Source organism: Salmo salar, chromosome 13, assembly GCF_965601325.2.
Source record: "Salmo salar chromosome 13, fSalSal1, whole genome shotgun sequence".
NCBI classification, from domain to species: domain Eukaryota; kingdom Metazoa; phylum Chordata; class Actinopteri; order Salmoniformes; family Salmonidae; genus Salmo; species Salmo salar.
The window spans coordinates 66248315-66271445 of NC_138303.1; the positions used below are offsets into that span (position 1 = coordinate 66248315).

A 23131-nucleotide genomic window follows, 5' to 3' on the forward strand; every position below is an offset into this window, starting at 1 on the left:
ATTTGACAAAAAATGTAAGTAATTCTTTGAAGATGGTGCTGGACCATCTGACAAAAAAGAAAAGCGGACATTTTGATGAAAAAGCTTTAGATAAAGGTTGAAATCCAGGTCATGTCACATGAATAACCAAAACATAGGGCCCTAACCATTGTACCTGATTTCCTAATGTGCCTGGTGTTAAGCATCTGTTGCCACTCCTCTTCTACCCAGTCAATTGTACTGTGCATTACGTGCTATTTTTGCCTGCGCTTTTCTCTTGATGATGAGTTTGAAAAAACATAAACCTTCAAGTGGATAATGTCGGCTTCTGCCATTTCATTAACAGACAAGCACATCTCAGCGCCCTTGTCTGTTGTCAGGAGCCCCTCTCTGTACTTTTTACCTCTGTGTCAGCACCCGGGGGCCACTGTCGTTTGGGAGGGAGCCCACTCCACAGCCATCACATTGCATAGGTAATGAGGCTCTCCTGCCCATGTGGCACTAGAGGCCCAATCACAGTCAAAACGGTGCTCCACACAAGGGTTTCTATAAGTGGTGTGAGAGTGTGTGTGGCTGTGTGTGTACGCTTATGTTGGTCCACACACATATGAAACAGGCGAGCTATTGGATAGCAGAAATAGAGCTTCAATTCTGGCTTTGACTATTGGGCCGATATGAATCGAAAACAGTGACTTGTTCTTAAGGCAGATCACACAACATGGTTGTGGTCATTCGGATATACTATACAAATAAAATAAATTGAATTGGAAAATTAAAATTACTTTCTTATTTGGCAAGTCCAAGTAGTCCCTCCCTGTTTGTCTGTTTTCTTCAGTTTGGTGCACTTTTTTATTATTTTTAATATGTTGTTTGTGTGTTAGATACCTTAGGAAAATACCCACATGTGGGTTTATGACAGTGGCTTCTTTGTGGCAGACAAACCCTGAATTAGCATCCCATCAAAGCATTTTAGCTGAAGATGAGACTGGAAATTAACATCAATTTTGGATGCTTTTACATTTCTTCAGACACGCACACTTAACTTTGAACATTCAAATTCTCTACATGTTAGTTCTTTTAGCTTAAAATAATAGCCCTGTAACAGTGCTCCTACATTGCATTTACATGGTTCCATGTACACCTGAGTGATCTAGCCTTGATTTACATATAAAGGATTTGGTGTAGGCCTAAATGGCCACAATCAATGCAGGAACTATGAATGGGTTCATTCTGTTCCCCTTAAAGGGTTGTACTCCTGAACACTTAAACTACAATTGATTGGTTGTATAAGCCTGGTCAGCCTGGTCACTGCATTGGCATCCCACGGATATTCACTTCACAAGAAAAGAGAAAATTGCATGAATGATTTTGTCTGAGAGGTTATGAGTGATTGAATGGTAAAATTACTGAGCTTTGTATGCAATACAGTTGTCTGAATAGCTTCTTACTGAGCCTTGGCACAACAGCCCTTCGTGTCAAAGGAAGGTTTATCGAGAGCTGTATGAACTAAATCAGCATCTTTTCAAAAGACCCCAGTCATTCCTACCAATGAACAATAAATTGTTATGAGGCGTTTGGACTGCACTTAAAGACCTGGAGGGTGTGGGTGGGTAGAGGGACGTTAAACAAAGGGATATGACAGTATTTAGCCCGCAAATGACGGCGTGGCCTTGTGCTCCCGCTCAGACAATGAGGCTTATGGGTCGGTATTGCTCAGTAATGAGCACTGTCGCTGCCCCCACCATACCGTACCACCTCCATATCCTTCTGTGTCTGAGAGAAATTACATTCTATTCTACCACATTGCTCGCTGAGCCTTTACAAAAATGGTTGCTCATAATTGAGCAAAACTTCTCCTCGCTGTACTCTTAATCATAGTTATCCCATTCATGAGAAAGAGAAGCACCATTAATTTCCCCTGGACTCTCCGAATTGCTTCCACATCCAAAACCTACTGTGTGTTTCTTTTGAGGAGGTTTCAGGTCTTTTTTTTTAAGTCGCTGAGATCTCAAGTAGTTCGAGGGGACATTTTAGGACTTGTTACAAAGTAGAAATTCCTCCCGTGTTCATGTAACTGGATTAGCGAAGCATAGAGTTGTTCTGTGGGCTATGCCTCTGTGGCCTAGCTAGACATGTGAGGACAAACTTGTGAAGTCGTTGTCCAACCAGTTCTTTACCATTAGACTCCTAGCAATCCAGATACATCACACTCCCCGTTTCTAAGCTTTTTGCCCTGGTTATATCCTGCTTCTTCCCATAGAGGGTACTCCTGTCTGTGAGGATGACTCACTAGCTTATCGTATCCAGCCTGCGGTATTGTATCCTCACAGATGTGTGGGCTCTCCATATGGTGAAGACTGGGGCAACCAGAGAATGCCATGCAATGCCTTTTGCCTCCCAACCTAGCACTGCCAGACGCACGTATGCACTGACTCACCATAAACCTTTTGGCAGACATGAAATACCCAGGTTGAGCGAGGACATTTACATAAGCTAGCAGCTTACCAGTGCCAGCCACCCAAGTGAAATGAGCCTGCTGGTCATGTCTATGTAACAGTATAGCTTCTGTCCCTCTCCTCGCCCCTACCTGGGCTCGAACCAGGGACCCTCTGCATGCATAGACAACAGCCACCCTCGAAGCATCGTTACCCATCGCTCCACAAAAGCCGCAGCCCTTGCAGAGCAAGGGGATCAACTACTTCAAGGTCTCAGAGCGAGTGACGTCACCAATTGAAACTCTATTAGCGCGCACCCCGCTAACTAGCTAGCCATTTCACATCGGTTACATCTATACGACGACAGAGATTCTGTGTTGTCTTATATGGTTTACATTGTCCGTGTTCCAAGTCGATGTGTGTCTGCCTGTGAAAGCCATATTCATCACAGTCACAGTGAACTGCGTATTAACTATTTTCATCACTCCACAACAGCTTTCCCAGTCTCTTTTTCAACCTGTTACAAGCTACGAACAATAACCATCCCCCATCAATATGCCCTCCTCATGCCCCTAACCCATTCAAAAGGGATAGAAAGATAGAGATTTTTGCATCACTTGACATTACAGTGGCATTATTCTTGAGTAACTATAGCGGACTATCTTTGTAAATACCTTGTATTAGGTAGAAAAACACAATCAACACAGTACCTAAAACACCAGAACTGCCTGGCTTTCAGCCTATAAATACCCTCTAGAGAACGTTGCTGGTCGTCACATTTAGCATATGCGTCAGATGCATATCAACCCACAAGGTGCAGCAAACAAAAGCACCAGCTCTTGATAAATAGTGCACAAACTATTATAAAGGATTAATTGCATGAAACATATTTGTGGAAAGGTATACGTTTTTTTTAAATGAACAACAATACTTATTTATTTAGATATAGTCAAGGATATGTTTTGTAGAATTCTATAAAGTCCTAGAAAAAAACAAAGGCCTGTATTGTATGTTTGTTTCTCTTACAATAAAACATTACAGTGTAATCCATTTGATCAACTTTATTTGTAGATCTGATTGGTAATAGAGTTATTGTAATTAATAAAGTCCAGTTACAGATTCTTTTGACAAAGTAGAAATGAAAAATATGATGACAATAATAATATAACCAGCCAGGGACACAGGTGAAATGATTTACTGTATTACTAAACAAAAGCACCAGTGCATGAACAATTGTAAAAGATGAATTGCATAAACAAATAGCATATTTTCATTTGACGTTTATTATGTTACTAGCTTTTGCTTAGAAGCCAGAGCAATGCTGCCGCGCGAGTGGTCATGTGATGAGTGCATGGACAGCACAAATATTCCTGGAAAAAGTGAAATTTGGAAATAAAGCTGCACCTCTTGAAATATGAGCGGTATTTGACAAAGGTAAGTGTAATAGAAACAGCAGAATATGCTCTTTTTGATACTACATAAAAATCAAAATGTTTTACCTGCAGGAGGATTTGATCAAGTGATGCTCCTTTCCGTGCATCTGTAAATTACAAGATGTGCCCATCTCTTCATGTACAATTTGACAACTGATATTCCTAATGTTGTCACTCATCAGATTATTGTCAATTTAATCTTGTCTATAGGCTAACTCTCTTATTATGTGTGAAATTAGTTTTGGTATAGTTTAGCTGTAGTTTCAATGGGCCAGCTATGCAGGCTGACTGGCATCGTTTGGTTCCCACTCATTAAGTTGGATAGAGTAAAGGATATGTTTTGCGTTATTCTAAAGGCCTGCTGCACCATGTAGCAAATTTCATTTCCCTTACAATTCATGTGATTAGTAATAGAGTTACAGTAAACAAAACAGTCCTGCAATAGCTTCTTTTTAAAAAGTAAAACATAATAGAGAATGGTATCAACCAGCAAGGGGTGATACATTATTAACATGAGCTTCAACGTTGATAAATAGGCATAACACAAACTCATCATTACACTATTGTCTTTCGAAATTGAATCAAACTCTTTCCCCTCATTACTCAGTTAGGCCTAAGTTAAATTCAATTGTGAAGTAAGGCCCACAATTATCGCCCATTCATCCATTTGTCATTCATTCAGTGAGGAGAGAGAGATGCATTAGTACCTGGCTGGGTACCAACGTCCTACAGCACATTGTCTTGACAGGTTAAGTTATGAATAGGTGTGAACAAAAACTAGTAAAAAGTCTCAATACTTTTCTGTTTGTGGTTTCAAAATTCTGACAAATATGAGCAGTGTAAAATACAAGCATTTAGGAAAAATCAGGGAAGGAGCAGGACATAGATTTTTTTTGGGGTGGGCAGATTTTTTGTATTATTTACAAAATCACTCTTTAGTGGCCGTTGGCCTATGGTGGTTCTAGTGTTTACAGATAATCGTTAGTAGTATGTAGTAACAGCAAATCCACACACAAGAATGATGACCCTGATTTATGACCTAAATGTCAAAGGTCACGTACATAAGTGTACACATGTAAAGTAGTTTAAGTTTAGACACTGGAGGGTTTTTGTTCACTTAAGAATGTGGGAGTATTCTAATGATGTATACGTGTACAATTCGTAGAAATTGTGTTTGTCACAAACTTACACTGTGCGTGTATACGATGTGCATGTGTGCATGGTGTACGTACGCTACATAGGCAGGTGCCTGGGTGTGTGAGTCTAAAGACACGGTGTGAGGGGCCAAAACCCAGGTCCCGTAGTCTTGGTGGAAGGAATAGCACCTAGGTATCGTGGAGATAGTGTATAAGAGTACTTCCTAAAAAAGAAAGGTAATGTCCTCATGGGAGTTTTCTACAAAACTGTTAGTTCAAACCCTTTGGAAAGTGACTTGAGTACCTGTGCTTTGTTGTTTCGGCTTTCGTGCTACATGTATTGTGCACTTGTTATTTCGGGTCCCGTGTAGTGTTATTACGGGTCTCGTCCCGTGTGATCTTTAGAGGTTTAAACCTCACTCTTTTCTTTGGGTTACATCCCTGTGTATTTTATATACGTGTTTGTTTTGGGCCTCGTCCCTGTGCCCTTTTTCATGACATGTTGTATTTTGAGTGGAGTAATAACACCCCCTATTACGTATTCTTGCACTTGTCTCCGATCCTTATACAACGTGACACTCTTCAAGGTGTCAAAAGCGTTCCACAGGGATGCTGGCCCATGTTGACTCCAATACTTCCTACAGTTGTGTTCCAATTCATTCAAAAGATGTTCAATGGGGTTGAGGTCAGGGCTCTGTGCAGGCAAGTCAAGTTCTTCCACACCGATCTCGACAAACCATTTCTGTATGGGTCTTGCTTTGTGCACTGGGGAATTGTCATGCTGAAACAGGAATGGGCCTTCCCCAAACTGTTGCCACCAAGCTGGAAGCACACAATCGTCTAGAATGTCATTGTTTGCTGTAGCGTTAAGATTTCCCTTTACCATTATTCCTCCTCCACCAAACTTTACAGTGGGCACTATGGATTCGGGAAGGTAGCATTCTCCTGGCATCCACTAAACCCAGATTCGTCCGTCAGACTGCCAGATGGTGAAGTGTAATTTATCACTCCAGAGGATGAGTTCCGCTGCTCCAGAGTACAATGGCGGCGAGCTTTACACCCTTCCAGCCGACTCTTGGCATTGCACATGGTGATCTTAGGCTTGTGTATGGCTGCTCGGTCATGGAAACCCATCATGAAGTGTCCAACTAACAGTTCTTGTGCTGAGGTTTCTTCCAGAGGCAGATTTGACCTCGGTAGTGAGTGTTGCCCGAGGACAGATGAATTTGAACCACTTCAGCACTTGGCGGTCCCGTTCTGTGAGCTTGTATGGTCTACCACTTCGCGGCTGAGCCGTTGTTGCTCCTAGATGTTTCCACTTCACAATATCATCACTTACAATTTACTGGGGCAAAATTTGACGAACTGACTTGTTGGAAAGGTGACATCCTATGACGGTTTCAAGTTGAAAGTCACTGAGCTCTTCAGTAAGGCCGTTCTAAAGCCAATGTTTGTCAATGGAGATTGCATGGCTGTGTGCTCAATTTTATACACCTGTCTGCAACGGGTGTGGCTTAAATAGTCGATTCCATTGATTTGAAGGGGTGTCCACATGCTTTTGTATATACAGTGTATGTGCATATAAACTCAGCAAAAGAAGAAATGTCCTCTCACTGTCAACTGCGTTTTTTTCAGCAAACTTAACATGTGTAAATATTTGTATGAACAAAAGATTCATAACTGAGACATAAACTGACCAAGTTCCACAGACATGTGACTAACAGAAATTGAATAACGTGTCCCTGAACAAAGGGAGGGGGGGTCAAAATCAAAAGTAACAGTCAGTATCTGGTGTGGCCACCAGCTGCATTAAGTACTGCAGTGCATCTCCTCCTCATGGACTGCACCAGATTTGCCAGTTCTTGCTGTGAGATGTTACCCCGCTCTTCCACCAAGGCACCTGCAAGTTCCTGCACATTTCTGGGGGGGAACGGCCCTAGCCCTCACCCTCCGATCCAACAGGTCCCAGACATGCTCAATGGGATTGAGATCCGGGCTCTTCACTGGCCATGGCAGAACACTGACATTCCTGCAGGAAATCACGCACAGAACGAGCAGTATGGCTGGTGTCATTGCATTGCTGGAGGGTCATGTCAAGATGAGCCTGCAGGAATAGTACCACATGAGGGAGGAGGATGTCTTCCCTGTAACACACAGCGTTGAGATTGCCTGCAATGACAACAAGCTCAGTCAGATGATGCTGTGACACACCGCCCCAGACCATGACGGACCCTCCACCTCCAAATCGATCCCGCTTCAGAGTACAGGCCTCGGTGTAACGCTCATTCCTTCGACGATAAACAGGAATCCGACCATCACCCCTGGTGAGACAAAACACGACTCGTCAGTGAAGAGCACTTTTTTCCAGTCCTGTCTGATCCAGCGACGGTGGGTTTGTGCCCATAGGCGACGTTGTTGCCGGTGATGTCTGGTGAGGACCTGCCTTACAACAGGCCTACAAGTCCTCAGTCCAGCCTCTCTCAACCTATTGCGGACAGTCTGAGCACTGATGGAGGGATTGTGCGTTCCTGGTGTAACTCGAGCAGTTGTTGTTGCCATCCTGTACCTGTCCCGCAGGTGTGATGTTAGGATGTACCGATCCTGTGCTGGTGTTGTTACACATGGTCTGCCACTGCGCGTACAATGAGCTGTCCATCCTGTCTCCCTGTAGCGCTGTCTTAGGCGTCTCACGGTACGGACATTGCAATTTATTGCACTGGCTACATCTGCAGTCCTCATGCCTACTTGCAGCATGCCTAAGGCACATTCACGCAGATGAGCAGGGACCCTGTGCATCTTTCTTTTGGTGTTTTTCAGAGTCAGTAGAAAGGCCTCTTTTTAGTGTCCTAAGTTTTCATAACTGTGACCTTAATTGCCTACCATCTGTAAGCTGTTAGTGTCTTAACGACCGTTCCACAGGTGCATGTTCATTAATTGTTTAGTGTTCATTGAACAAGCATGGGAAACAGTGTTTAAACCCTTTACAATGAAGATCTGTGAAGTTTTTTGGATTTTTATGAATTGTCTTTGAAAGACAGGGTCTTGAAAAAGGGACATTTCTATTTTTGCTGAGTTTAGTTTGGGATAAAGTGACTAGGCAATGTGATAGATAGTAAACTGTAAGAGCAGTGTGCGTCTGTGATGAGTCAAAAGCAATTAGTGCAATAAGTGTCAATGCAGATATTCCGGGTAGCTATTGATTAACTATTTAGCAGTCTTATAGCTTCCGGGTAGAATCTGTTCTGAGTCCTGTTTGTTCCAAACTTGGTCCATCGGTACTGCTTGCAATGCGGTAGCAGAGAAAACAATCTATGATTTGGGTGGCTGGAGCTTTGACAATTTTTAGGGTCTTCCTCTTACATCGCCTGATATAGAGGTCCTGGATGGCAGGGAACTTGGCCCCAGTGATGTACTGGGGCACACCTGTTCCACAACACCCCGTCAATGTGGATGGGGGCGTGCTAGGCCCTCAGTTTTCTGTAGTCAACGATCAGCTCCTTTGAATTGTTGCCAAAGAGGGAGAGGTTGTTTTCCTTGCCCCACACTACCAGGTCTCTGACCTCCTCCCTGTAGGCGTCACATTGTCGTCGGGCGGTGATCAGGCTTACAACTGTCGTGCGTGGCCACACAGTCATGGGTGAACAGGGAGTACAGGAGGGGACTAAGCACGTACCCCTGAGTGGCCTCCATGTTGAGGGTCAGCGTGGCGGATGTGTTGTTTCCTACCCTCAACACCTGGGGGCGGCCCGTCAGGAAATCCAGGATCCAGTTGCAGAGGGACGTGTTTAATCCCAGAGTCCTTAGCTTGGTGATGAGCTTTGAGGGCACTATGATGTTGAACTCTGAGCTGTAGTCAAAGGACAGCGTTCTCAGGTAGGTGTTCCTTTTGATCAGTGTGCAGTTCAATTGAGATCGCGTCATTCTGTGGAATTGGAGTGGGTCCACGGTGTCTGAGATGGTGGTGTGAATGTGAGCCATAACCAACCTTTAAAAGCATTTCATGGATACAGATGTGAGTGCTACGGGGCGATAGTCATTTAGACAGATTTCCTTGGCGTCTTGGGCACAGGGAATATTGTGGTCTACTTGAAACATGTAGGTATTACAGACTGGGTCAGGGAGAGGGTTGAAAATGTCAGTGAAGACACTCGCCAGCTGGTCAGTTCATGCTCTGAGTATGTGTCCTGGTAATCCGTCTGGCCCTGTGGCCTTGTGAAAGTTGCCCTGTTTAAAGGTCTTACTCACATCACCTGCAGAGAGCATGATCACACAGTCGTCTGGAACAGCAGGTGCTCTCATGCATAGTTCAGTGTTGCTAGCCTCAAAGCACACACAGAAGGTATTTAGCATGTCTGGTAGGCTCGCATCACTGGATAGTTCGCGGCTGGGTTTCCATTTGTAATCCGTGATAGTCTGCAAGCCGTACCACGTCAGAGGAGCGTTAGAGCCGGTTTAGTAGGATTCGATCTTGGTCCTATATTGACACTTTCCATGTTTGATGGTTCGTCGGAGGGCATAGCGGGATTTCCTATAAGCTTCCTGTTTAGAGTCCCGCTTCTTGAATGTGGCAGCTCTACCCTTTAGCTCAGTGCCAATGTTGCCTGTAATCCATGGCTTCTGGTTGGGGTAAGTATGTACGGTCACTGTGGGGACGACGTCCCCTATGCACTTATTGATAAAGCCAGTTACTGATGTGGTATACTCCTCAATGCCATCGGAAGAATCCCGGAACATATTCCAGTCTGTGCTAGCTAAACAGTCCTGTAGTTTAGCATCTGCTTCATCTGACCACTTTTTTTATAGACCGAGTCACTGGTGCTCCCTGCTTTAATTTTTGCTTGTAAGCAGGAATCAGGAGGATAGAATTGTGGTCAGATTTACCAAATGGAGGGCGAGGGAGAGCTTTGTACGCGTCTCTGTGTGTGGAGAAAAGGTGGTCTAGAATTTTTTTCCCTCTGGTTGCACATTTAACACGGTGATAGAAATTAGGTAAAACTGATTTAAGTTTCCCTGCATTAAAGTCCCTGGCCACTAGGGGCGGCGCCTCTGGATGAGCGTTGTCCTGTTTGCCTATCGCGGTATACAGCTCGTTGAGTGTGGTTTTAGTGCCAGCATCGGTCTGTGGTGATATGTAGACAACTACGAAAAATGCAGATGAAAGCTAGGTAGATGAGATACTCAACGTCAGGCGAGCAAAACCTTGAGACTTCCTTAGATATTATGCACCAACTGTTGTTTACATATATGCATAGGCCCCTGCCCCGTGTCTTACCAGAGGCTGCTGTTCTATCCTGCCGATAGAGTCTATAACCCGCCAGCTGTATGTTCTTAATGTCGTTGTTCAGCCACAACTCGGTGAAACATAAGATATTACAGTTTTTAATGTTTCGTTGGTAGGATGTACGTGCTTCCAGTTCGTCCCATTTATTTTCCAGCAATTGAATGATAGCTAGCAGGACGGAAGGCAAAGGCAGGTTAGCCACTCGTCGTCTGATCCTCTCAAGGCACCCTGATCTTTTTCTGCAAAATCTAATTTTCCTTCTCCAGCGAGTGACGGGGATCTGGGCCTGGTCGGGTGTCTGTAGTATATCCCTTCCGTCCGACTCATTGAAGTAAAAAACGTTGTCTAATCTGAGGTGAGTAATCGCAGTTCTGATGTCCAGAAGCTCTTTTCGGTGATAAGAGATGGTAGCAGCAACATTATGTACAAAAAAAGTTACGAACAACGCAAAAAAACTAACAAAATAGGATGGTTGGTTAAGAGCCGATAAGGCAGCCATCCCCTCCAGCGCCATCATGGAGAGTTAGGGTTAAAAGGATGGTTCAAACAATTCAAAGGTTGGTTCAAACTAACAACCTAAAATATTACACAATGATGTTTATATTTCTTCAGAATCATCCACGAGATGTGAGAACAGATATGACCATTGTAGAGTCTTTCCTGTTTGTCTTACATGACTCATGCTTTTTTCCATTTGTAATACATCTTCAGTATTAGCATTCGTATTTGATGTGTAGAGCGAGGTATCGCCCATTATATTTTCAATAATTTGTTTCATAAGAGCTGTGAGCTCTCTCAAAAGAAAACATTTGGTTATTCTTGCTAACATGATACACAGACAGTTCCCCATTACTTCTCTGAAGGGGTTCTTTTGAGCCAAAGGGGTTTATTGAGCCAAAAAGACACTACGCCATTCACCAAGGCTTCCTTGTTTTTTTTTTAGCCCTAACTCTCCAGGATGAGGCTTGCCTACTTCAGACAACTTAAGGTTTACCTAAGGTTACTTAAGCTAAACATTTAGTAAAAATGAAAATGTTACTCCTGCAGAAAGGGATTGGGAATTACATTTTTTTTTTAAATATGTTCAACTACAATGGTGGCAGTAAAAAAGAAAAAAGAAAAGAAAGATTACTTTCCCACTATTGTAGTGAAACAGCTAGGAGGACTCTGTCCTAATTCAGCTGGAACACACTGAGACACAACTCAAACATAGCACTTAGAAGCAGACAACAAATTAGTATTACTAAGCATTTTTATATTGGTAACATTACAGGATGTATAAAACTATCATAGACCGAGGGATACAAAGGAGTCTAGGTAATGAGATGCTGTGCTAATTAAGATGAGTAATGAAAAACATTAGCCATTTCAGTAATGGGATAGCTTAATTAAATTAATTATTCATCTCTGCTTCTAAGTGTTATGTTTAAGTTGTGCCTCAGTGTGTTCCAGCTGAGTAAGGACAGAGTCCTCCTTGCTGTTTCACCACAAAGTCATAATGTTTTCCCTTTTCTTTTTACTGCCACAATTGTAGTTTAAAGTTTTTTTATATTTACAATCCCAATCTCTTTCAGCAGCAGTGAAATATTTAATAAATATAAATATTTACCAAATGTTTAGCTTAAGTAACCTTAGGTAAACCTTAAGTTGTCTAGCCTTCCCTGTAGCTCAGTTGGTAGAGCATGGTGTTTGCAACACCAGGGTTGTGGGTTTGATTCCCACGGGGGGCCAGCACAGATAAAAAATGTATGAAATGTATGAAATTGTATGAAATGTATGCATTCACTACTGTAAGTCGCTCTGGATAAGAGCGTCTGCTAAATGACGTAAATGTAAATGTAAATGTTGTCTGCCCCCCTTTGAAAAAAAGTACAATTTTGATTGGTGGTGGTTTTCTTTCAAAAACAAATGACTAATTAATCTAATGCTTTGGCAGTATTAATTATTTACATTTTCTGGTTGAGCATTTTTGGTTGGAAACTGTCACGTCTACTCCCGCTCCCCCTCTCCAGTGCTCTGACTACCGTCATTACGCACACCTGGCACCATTGTTACGCGCACCTGCGCCTCATCATGAGACACACCTGGATTCCATCTCTTCACTGATTACCTCCCCTATATCTTTCACTCCCTTAGTTCCATTCCCCAGGCAGTATTGACTATGTGTTTTATGTCCGTATGCTACTCCTGTTTCTTGTATTGGTCCATGTTCCGTTTATTGTTAAACTCACCACCTGCACTTGCTTCCCGACTCCCAGTGTATACGTTACAGAAACGGCCTATATGGCATTGGTAGTAGCCATAAACATCAGTTTTAGACCCAAAATTAGTAGAACTTTGGTTATGTGGGAGATTTAATGTGGGAGATTTAAGGAATGGCTAATTCTTCATATCTGTGGTGTGGGTTTTCCTAACACAGGAAATGTGAAAAAAGCAAACCCTGCAAGGACAATCATGCAATAAGGAAATGGAGAACGGGGAAAAAACTGATCCGTGTGTTATGTTAGAAGGTTGTGAATAGTATAGAAGTAAATTCCTGGGGGTTATTTCCGGGGTTGACTGAAATTGCATGACTTTAATTAGTAGTAGTCAGTAGTGAAGGCTACGAGTGAGAAAAAACGTCAGAAGATAACACACAGAGAACTCTCAAGACTGAAAACCATGGAATTGTTACGTACTGACAAACCTGCGATGACCCTAACATCAGAAGTAGGACCCAAGATACCCCATAGAAAAAATTGCTGAGTAATAATCAGCATTATATGATGCTCCAAAAACATGTTTTCTAAATTTGTACAGAACCCAAATACCCCCCAATAAGGTGCTGACAAGTCAATTGGGGAAGTCTAATGGTGTACTGTGTGTGTATGTGTTTGATTACCGGCCTGTAGAGTGAAGCTCTATACCTTAGCCGAAGGCGAAGAATATACAGACAAAACCTTTAGGAATGAAATACAGGCTTGAGGACTAGGAGGTGTTTGGCAAGGTGGTGTGTCCTGATCTGACAAATAGACCAAGGTGTTATACCCTGTACAAGGCCAAGTGGGGAAGGCGCACCAGACTCATCAGGGAGAGTCTTTCATAGTGTGAGATGTAGTGTAAAGAATGGACTTCCATACGGCAGAGTGAGGTTCTATATCAGGAACGAGAACATCGATGCTGAGGATGATGGTTTTAGGTTAAGTATGCTGATGCCTGTTCAAGGCTGGGATATAATGGAATTACAACTTAGAAAGATTTAGTAAGGTGCTAGAACATAAGTTACCACAATAATATCTCTATAAAACCCTCTGAGGTGACTTCCGAAAACTCTTTTGAAGTCTTCCAAAAATATCTTTTGTCTTTTAAATTCAAAGTGGTTGACCTGGTATGTATTTCCGTTGCTGGGTATTTGACAAAGTATGAACAAGGTTACAGTGACAAGTTCTTCATAATGTCATAATGTATATCCAGTATCACTCCTATCTATAAGTTAAAAGATTATGATGGGTAACATATCGAGAGGGCCTTTTATATGGAGGAACTAGTTAAATACACCTTCCCGTGGAAGAGATTCTGGACCGATAGAGACGAAATGGATTTTGAGGATGTGTTGGGTTTTAACCTGTTGGGGCTAGGGGGCAGTATTTGCATGGCCGGATAAAAAACGTACCCGATTTAATCTGGTTACTACTCCTGCCCAGTAACTAGAATATGCATATAATTAGTAGATTTGGATAGAAAACACTCTAAAGTTTTTTAAACTGTTTGAATGGTGTCTGTGAGTATAACAGAACTCATATGGCAGGCCAAAACCTGAGAAGATTCCATGCAGGAAGTGGAAATCTGATTTGTGGAATCACCTTCAACACTTTGCCTATGAAACACACCGTGAGTTAGGATTCATTCATTTTTTGCACTTCCTAAGGCTTCCACTAGATGTCAACAGTCTTTACAAAGTGGTTTGAGTCTTCTCCGGTAGAAACTGACCGAACGAGAGGCCTGGAAAGTTGGTCATAGGGGGAGGGCCATTACTACTATGACGCGAACACCCATGGGTACCCTCTCGTTCCGAAACGTTTAGTAAGACAATGCAATCGTCCGCCTTGAATATTATTGAAGCTCTGATTGAAAAAGGCCCTAAAGATTTATGTTGTACAACGTTTGACATGTTTGAACGAACGTAAATATATATTTTTTGCACATTCGTGACGACAAGTCCCGCGCGCCTCGTACATTATGAGTAGCCTTCGGAACGCGCTAACAAGAAGGAGCTATTGGGACATAAATTATTAACTTTTTCGAACAAAACTACATTTGTTGTGGACCTGGGATTCCTGGAAGTGCCTTCTGATGAAGATAATCAAAGGTAAGGGAATATTTACAATAGTATATTTGATTTTAGATGGTTCCAAGATGGCGCCATCCTGTATCGCCTAGCCTATTTTTCTGAGCATAGCACCTCGTTTATTGCAAAGTGTGATTTCCCAGTAAAGTTATTTTTAAATCTGGCAATGCGGTTGCATTCACGAGATGTTAATCTATAATTCTTTGAATGACAATATTACATTTTAACAATGTTTTCGAATAGTAATTTTGTAAATTGTAGCGCTGATTCACCGGAAGCATTTGAGGGAAAATATTTTCTGAACGTCACCCGCCGATGTAAAATGCTGTTTTTATATATAAATATGAACTTTATCGAACAAAAAATGCATGTATTGTGTAACATGATGTCCTAGGAGTGTCATCTGATGAAGATTGTCAAAGGTTAGTGCTGCATTTAGCTGTGTTTTGGGTATTTGTGATGCATGCTAGTTGCTTAGAAAATGGCAGTGTGATTATTTTTGGCTAGGTACTCTCCTAACATAATCTAATGTTTTGCTTTTGCTGTAAAGCCTTTTTGAAATCGGACAACGTGGTTCGATTCAGGAGAGGTGTATCTATAAAATGGTGTAAAATAGTCATGTTTGAGAAATTGAAGTTATAGCATTTATGAGGTATTTGTATTTCGTGCGACGCGATTCCACTGGCTGTTGACTAGGGTGGGACGCAAGCGTCCCAGGTTCCCAGACAGGTTAAAGGATGATGTAATGGCTGCAGCGAGTGAAAAACTTCAACCATTGTGCTTGATGTAAAGTACAACGGATTACCTGACTCTCCCCAGTAATTACCTGACTCTCCCATCTCTACTAAAAAACTGACAACAAAAAAGTTTATTGCATCCCTAACAAAAATTGCTGATTAGTTTACAGTACGTTACATGAATAGCCTGATTAATGATGGCGCCGGAGAAGAAGGCAGATGTTTTACGTGCCCCCAACCGATTGTGTTTTTTGTTGGTTTATTTGCATTGTTTGTAACTTTTTCTACTTATTTTGTACATAATGTTGCGGCTACCTTCTCTTATGACCGAAAATATCTTCTGGTCATCAGGACTGCGATTACTTATCACAGACTGGCAGAATATTTTTTTTCCTTTAACGAGTCTGACGAGAACAATATACTGCTTTCTCGGGAACAGGCCCAGATCCCTGTGATTTGAGTGAAGAGGAGGCGGAGAAAAAGGGGCCGGACGGCGGGCTGCCTTCTGAGAATTCATTGGCGATCGAATAAACCTCCACTACCTTCCGTTCTGCTAGCAAACGTGTAATCTTTGGACAATAAAATTGATGACATACGTGGAAGAGATTAAACTACCAACGGGACATTCAAAACTGTAATATCTTATGCTTCACAGAGTCGTGGCTGAACGATGACACTATCAACATACAGCTGGCTGGTTATACGCTGCACCGGCAGGATAGAACAACGGTGTCTGGTAAGACAAGGGGCGGCGGACTATGTGTTTTTGGAAACAACAGCTGGTGCACGATATCGAAGGAAGTCTCGAGCTATTGCTCGCCTGAGGTAGCGTTTCTCATGATAAGCTGTGGACCACACTACCTACCGAGAGAGTTTTCATCTGTATTTTTTGTAGCTGTTTACATACCACCACAGTCAGAGGCTGGCACTTAGACAGCATTGAATGAGCTGTATTCCACCATAAGCAAACAGGAAAACGCTCACCCGGAGGCATCGCTCCTAGTAGCCGGGGACTTTAATGCAGGGAAACTTAAATCTGTTTTACCAAATTTTTATCAGCATGTTAAATGTGCAACCAGAGGGAAAAAACTCTAGACCAACTCACACAGAGACGCGTGACCTTGGGACTAAACAACTCCCTCTGCAATTGGATCCTGGACTTCCTGACGGTCCGCCTCCAGGTGGTAAGGGTAGGTAACAACACATCCGCCACACTGATTCTCAACACAGGGGCCCCTCAGGGGTGCGTGCTCAGTCTCCTCCTGTACTCCCTGTTCAGTCATGACTGCACAGCCAGGCACGACTCCAACACTATCATTAAGTTTGCCGATGGCACAACAGTGGTAGGCCTGATCACCAACAACGACGAGATGGCCTATAGAGAGGAGGTTAGAGACATGGCCGTGTGGTGCCAGGACAAGAACCTCTCCCTCAACATGATCAAGACAGGAGATGATTGTGGACTACAGGAAAAAGAGGACCGAGCATGCCCCCATTCTCATAGACGTGTCTGCAGTGGAGCAGGTTGAGAGCTTCAAGTTCCTTGGTGTCCACATCACCAACAAATTAGCATGGTCCAAGCACACCAAGACAGTCGTGAAGAAGGCACGACAAAACCTTTTCCCCTCAGGAGACTGAAAATATTTGGCATGGGTCCTCAGATCTTCAAATGGTTCTACAGCTGCACCGTCAAGAGCATCCTGACTGGTTGCATCAATGCCTGGTATGCCAACTGCTTGGCCTCCGACCAGCAAGAACTGGCAAATCTGGTGCAGTCCATGAGGAGGAGATGCACTGCAGTACTTAATGCAGCTGGTGGCCACACCAGATACTGACTGTTACTTTTGATTGTCACTTTTGATTTTGACCCCCCCCCCCCTTTGTTCAGCGACACATTATTCAATTTATGTTAGTCACATGTCTGTGGAACTTGTTCAGTTTATGTATCAGTTGTTGAATCTTGTTATGTTCATACAAATATTTACACATGTTAAGTTTGCTGAAAATAAACGCAGTTGACAGTGAGAGGACTTTTTTTTTTTGAGTTTGTGTCTTTGACTCCAGTAATTTGTGTCTTCAATTTTTACTGTTTTTGCCGAGTATGTGTATTAACTTGTTCTGTTTGTGTGTATACTGTTCTCTGAAAGTGACAGAAAACTCTGGCTGTGAAAGTCTCTGAAAGTCTAAAATTATATTCTCCAAAATTCTTGGTTTAATTGCTATTTATCAATATGAACATGCATGCGATACATGATTTTCTTCTATTACAGTTAAACAAACTGGATGACTTCATTAATAACTTATAATGATCTCCATATGGGTACCATTTGTACAGTCTTGGTATTTGTATTTGTAATATGATTTCGATTTTTTATATTTGGGATTTTGTATTAGAAAATACTAACATAAAATATTTATATTTAGTATTTATTTAACTTGCCATTTATTATCATTACGTGATTCAGCTAATTCACCAGCTTTTCATTTTATTTTAAATAGATTTTAGATTTGAAAACAACCGAGGGAAACCCGCGAAATGTGGTAAACAAAATAATAATCCCTTAAAATCCAGCTCAAAAGAGTGTGTGCTGACAGGTGCAGAAGGGGTTGTGGTGTAGATTCTGGATCGGATTAGATAAAAAAACGAAAGAATATACACAAATTCATTGAAGAAGATGACAGTTATTGAACGTTGAATCAGATGAAGTGAAATGTTAACATTTTGCAATAACTATTCCACAGGTCGTTGCTGTAAATAAGAATGTGTTCTCAGTCAGCTTGCCTGGTAAGCGGTGAGCACCAAAAGTATTGGGACAGTGACACATTTTATGTTGTTTTGGCTCTGTACTTCAGTATTTTGGATTTGAAATGATACAATGACTTTAAGCTTAAAGTGCAGACTGACATCTTTAATTTGAGGGAATATTTATCCATATCGGGTGAACCGTTTAGAAATTACAGCACTTTTTGTACCTAGTCCCACGATTTTAGGGAACCAAAAGTATTGGGACAAATTCACTTACAGTGGATTCGGAAAGTATTCAGACCCCTTGACTTTTTCCACATTTTGTTACATTACAACCTTATTCTAAAATTAATTAAATTAATATTTTTTCTCATCAATCTACACACAAAACCACGTAATGACAAAGTTAAAACAGATTTTTACAAATGTAAAACATTTTTTTGAAATACCTTATTTATCCCTAAGTATTCTGACCCTTTGCTATGAGACTTGAAATTGCGCTCAGGTGCATTCTGTTTCCATTAATCAGCCTTGATGTTTCTACAACTTGAATGGAGTCCACCTTTTGGTAAATACAATTGATTGGACATGATTTGGAAAGGCACACACCTGTCTATATAAGGTCTTACAGTTGACACTGCATGTCACAGCAAAATCCAAGCCCTGAGGTCGAAGGAATTGTCCGTAGAGCTCAAAGACAGGATTGTGTCAAAGCACAGATCTTAGGAAGGGTACCAAGAAATGTCTGCAGCATTGAAAGTCCCAAAGAACACGGTGGACTCCATCGTTCTTAAATGGAAGAAGTTTGGAACCACCATGACTCTTCCTAGAGCTGGCTGTCCGGCCAAACTGAGCAGTCAGGGGAGAAGGGCCTTGGTCAGGAAGGTTACCAAGAACCCGATGGTCACTCTGACAGAGCTACAGAGATCCTCTGTGGAGATGGGAGAACCTTCCAGAAGGATAACCATCTCTACAGCACTCCACCAATCAGGCCTTTATGGTAGAGTGGCAGACGGAAGCCACTCCTCAGTAAAAGGCACGTGACAGCCCACTTGGAGTTTGCCAAAAGGCACCTAAAGACTCTCAGACCATAAGAAACAAGATTCTCTGGTCTGATGAAACCAAGATGAACTCTTTGGCCTGAATGCGAAGGGTCAAGTCTGGAGGAAACCTGGCACCATCACTACGGTGAAGCATGGTGGTTGCAGCATCATGCTGTGGGGTTGTTTTTCAGCTGCAGGGACTGGGAGACTAGTCAGGACCTCTCACCGTTACAATAACAGGGGAGGTTAGTATTTTGTGCGGGGTGTGATATTTGTGCGAAGTGTTTAGAAACATATTCTATTCTTATTTACAATAAAAGTCACTCCAAAATGACACATGATTTCAAATTATAAGTGCTGGAGTACAGAACCAGAACGACTAAAATTGTCTCACTGTCAATGCTTTCAGAGTTGACTATGTCCACACTCACACACACACAACATGTCTAAGACACAGATACATACTTTCATATTTAAACCAATACACATAACTTGTCTTAGACCTGGGGTGACAAAATCAATTGTACTTAGTGATTCTATCCTAATTTAAGCTCTGCGTGAGTCTTTCGGAAGGACTTTGAACAGAACCTGGAACACCCAGGAACTGGAACATGATCTAGTTCTTTCTGATGTAGAAAACCGCTTAAAGTCAAGTATATTATTTGGATAGGCCTGATGACAACGACAGTAATTCCAGGGTGACAGGAACACTTTGTTCATGGATATAGGGGGCAAAGCATTTGCCCCCTGCTTTCCAAAGCATTTGAGCAAACAGTTTTGTAGAAAACTCCAATGAGGACATGACCTGTTTTGTAGGGACTACTCTTATACACTATTTCCACGGGACCTGGGTTTTGGCCAGTTTGGCCCCTCACACTGTGTCTTTAGACTCACACCCCCACGCACCTTCCCCTGTCGCGTACCTACACACATACATCGTACACACCTATACAGTACACACATTTTTTGGAACAAATACTAATTCCACGAATTGTACACATATGTACAAAAGGACATACATCATCATAAGAATACTCCAACATTCTTCAGTGAACAAAATCTCTCCAGTGTCTAAACCACCTGATCTACTTTACTTGCGTATATGTACGTGACATTTGACATTTAGGTTGTAAATCAGGGTCCTAAATAATTATTGTGTGGGGATTTGCTGTTACTACAGACACAATGGCTATATATACACAAAACACATGATTTATACACACTCAACACACAAGCCCTATATGATATGTGTATCTAAATGTGTACAATAGGCCTGCTTAATTGGGAAAATAATAGTAGAATCAACTTGAACCAAAAAGGGACAAGCTAGTTTGTGGATAATAGATTTTTGCATAGGCAATATACCCCATTTATGAACAGGTGAGCCATCAGATTTTAAACCACCCAGCAATGTGTGTGACGTCCTCTTTTCAGCTGCCCAGTCCTGCCATTTATGTGCAGCTGTGGCAGACGGTGGCTAGATTAGACCCATTCTGATGGAAGGGGCTGATAAATGTAATCATTTTGGTCCGGCACGGTGTTTCCCCCATAAAGGTATTTTTTCCTCATGGCGGAAAAAGCTGGCTTCTGTCTCCATGGTAACGGCCTGGCGGTGCCGGCAGATGGGAGAGACTGCAGGAATCCTGTGCGATGAAGCAGCATTTAACTTTTTTCACACATTTTGGGCAATTCTACAGGTATTGTTGTCAACGCTGCTGATTTCCAGAGGCCCTCCCTCCATTTGTCAGATTTGGTTTGTTTTTGTTTTCCTCTGACCTCGCAGCAGCCTTGTAATGGTACCTCTTTATCTATTTGTGTAAAGACATCTCTTAGATCACCTCTTAATCTTGCAAACATGTCAGAGATGTTTTATCATCTTTAAAGCTGCACTGTAATATGTGCATATCAAGAGTGGGCCAACAAAAATGTAAAGAGTGGCACATATGAATCTGTCATTTTCACATGCAAATAACACTTTATTTATTAACACTTGATCTGTAGAGCCCAAGGAATGGGCTCTATTTCATTAGCGCAACACTCTAATCAAGGGGGTTATTATATTCATTGAAATGACTGTAAATGTAAGATTGTGCCCTACACAGTGGCATGTCTTTGTATGTGATGTCCTTTCACTAATGTTTGAAGTTAAGCTACAATTTCGAACAGTACTTTCTTGCTGCTTGACATAATGCTCTGCAGAAGGTCACTTACCAAAACCATTGACTGATCAACCATGTATTCTGGAGACTTAGTAGTGCACTGAGAGTCATCAGTGAAACAGCAATAGCCATTGTGTCTCAGAGTCCACCAACAGCTGACCAAAACCTAGTTTACTTTTGATTAGGAAGTCAATCTCCATCCTCATTCGATTCTTGATTTTCAAGGTCTTGCCATAGATGACACTGCTTACCCCAGACACCAAGACACCAGAGTAGTATTTACAACCACCATGGTGGTGTGCACTCCGGCTGGTTTCTCACGACTCAGTGACAAAAACGAATGCTAAATACATTTTTGGCAACCATTACAGAAAACACGTACCCTGTCATCCTGTATACGGGTGAAAAATGGCCAAAATGTGCTATATATAACGTTAGAGCTCAGGTTCTCCTCTTCACAGTGCTGTATGGGTTTTCACTGATAGCCGTTATAAATTTCAGCACCGCGCGTGTCCCCATCCCTCCTGCTAATTGGGCTACTTTTGCACATTTGTTGTTGTCTGAGTGAGGGAAACGCTGTAAATCGAGAGGAGTTGATGTCCGCTTTGATGTCATACAAGCATCCACAAACTCTTGAGTCCAATTGTGCACTTCACATTTCCAAAATTGAAAACTCATGTTATTACACTATCAATGTAATGAAAGATGAGACATTGAGAATTATAATAAATACCGGTTTGATGTCATACAAGCAAACCACACACCCTTGAGTCCAAATGTGCATTTTACATTTCCATATTTGAAAAATCATGTCATTACGTTATCACTGTTTATGATCGCTATGTTTGATCCACAATTACAAGGATGACATGCGTTATACCCTCAGTTGTCCAGAACAGAATGAGCCTATGTTTGTTGTATTGTGACAAAAATTAGCAGCGGACATGCACTTCAATGCACTCATGACATTCTATGCGCACTAAAATTACAATCTGTTAGTCTGAAGTGCATTTTAAAAGCCTAATAGTGTAAGTGTCACGTCCTGACCAGTGTAAGAGGTCATTTTCTATAGTAGATGGGTCAGGGCGTGACAGGGGGCTGTTTGACAGTCTGTGTTGTTATTTCTATGGTGTGGGTTCTAGGTTTTCTGTTTCTATGTCGGGTGTTGTTTGGGGTTGATCTCCAATTGGAGGCAGCTGTTTCTTGTTGCCTCTGATTGGAGATCGTATTTAGGTAGGGGGTTTTCTTATTGTATGCTGTGGGTTGTTAATTGTGAGTAGTGTGTTTTCCTGCTCTGCGTCACGGCTTTATTGTTTTGTATTTTGAAGTTTATTGTATATGGCATTCGGTTTCACGATTCAATAAAAGATGTGGAACTACGATCACGCTGCGTATTGGTCCGATCCTTCTGAAAGCTGTGACAGTTAGATTGTTTTTATAACTTAGCTACCCATGTTGGCAACAGAATAAGATTTCAAATGATGGGGCAGCAGGTAGCCCAGCGGTTAAGAGCATTGGGCTAGTAACCGAAAGGTCGCTGGTTTGAATCCCTGAGCCGGCAAAGTGGAAAAATCTGCCGTCTGCGCTTGAGAAAGGCAGTTAACCCCCAACAACACCTGCTCCCTGGGTGCCGATGACTTGGATGTTGATTAAGGCAGTCCCCCGCACCCCACCCCACCTCGCAACTGACTAGGAATGTTTTTGGATTGCGTAAACAACAACAGTAATTGTGTGATGGTGGGGACGCAGGGCTGTGTTCCAAACCCAAAAAATAAGTGAGCTTACTTTAATTCCTCAATGGCAAAGCTAGGAGAGCTCAAAAATGCACCTTATACATTAGTTGGAGGCTCTGTCT

At 42.1% G+C, this 23131-nt stretch overlaps 1 protein-coding gene across 3 annotated transcripts in view; it reads left to right on the forward strand.

The window, feature by feature from the left end:
• Positions 1-23131, forward strand: part of LOC106567559 (double C2-like domain-containing protein beta) — a 367378-nt gene that overhangs the window by 131313 nt on the left and 212934 nt on the right. The gene's annotated exons all lie outside the window — the stretch shown is intronic.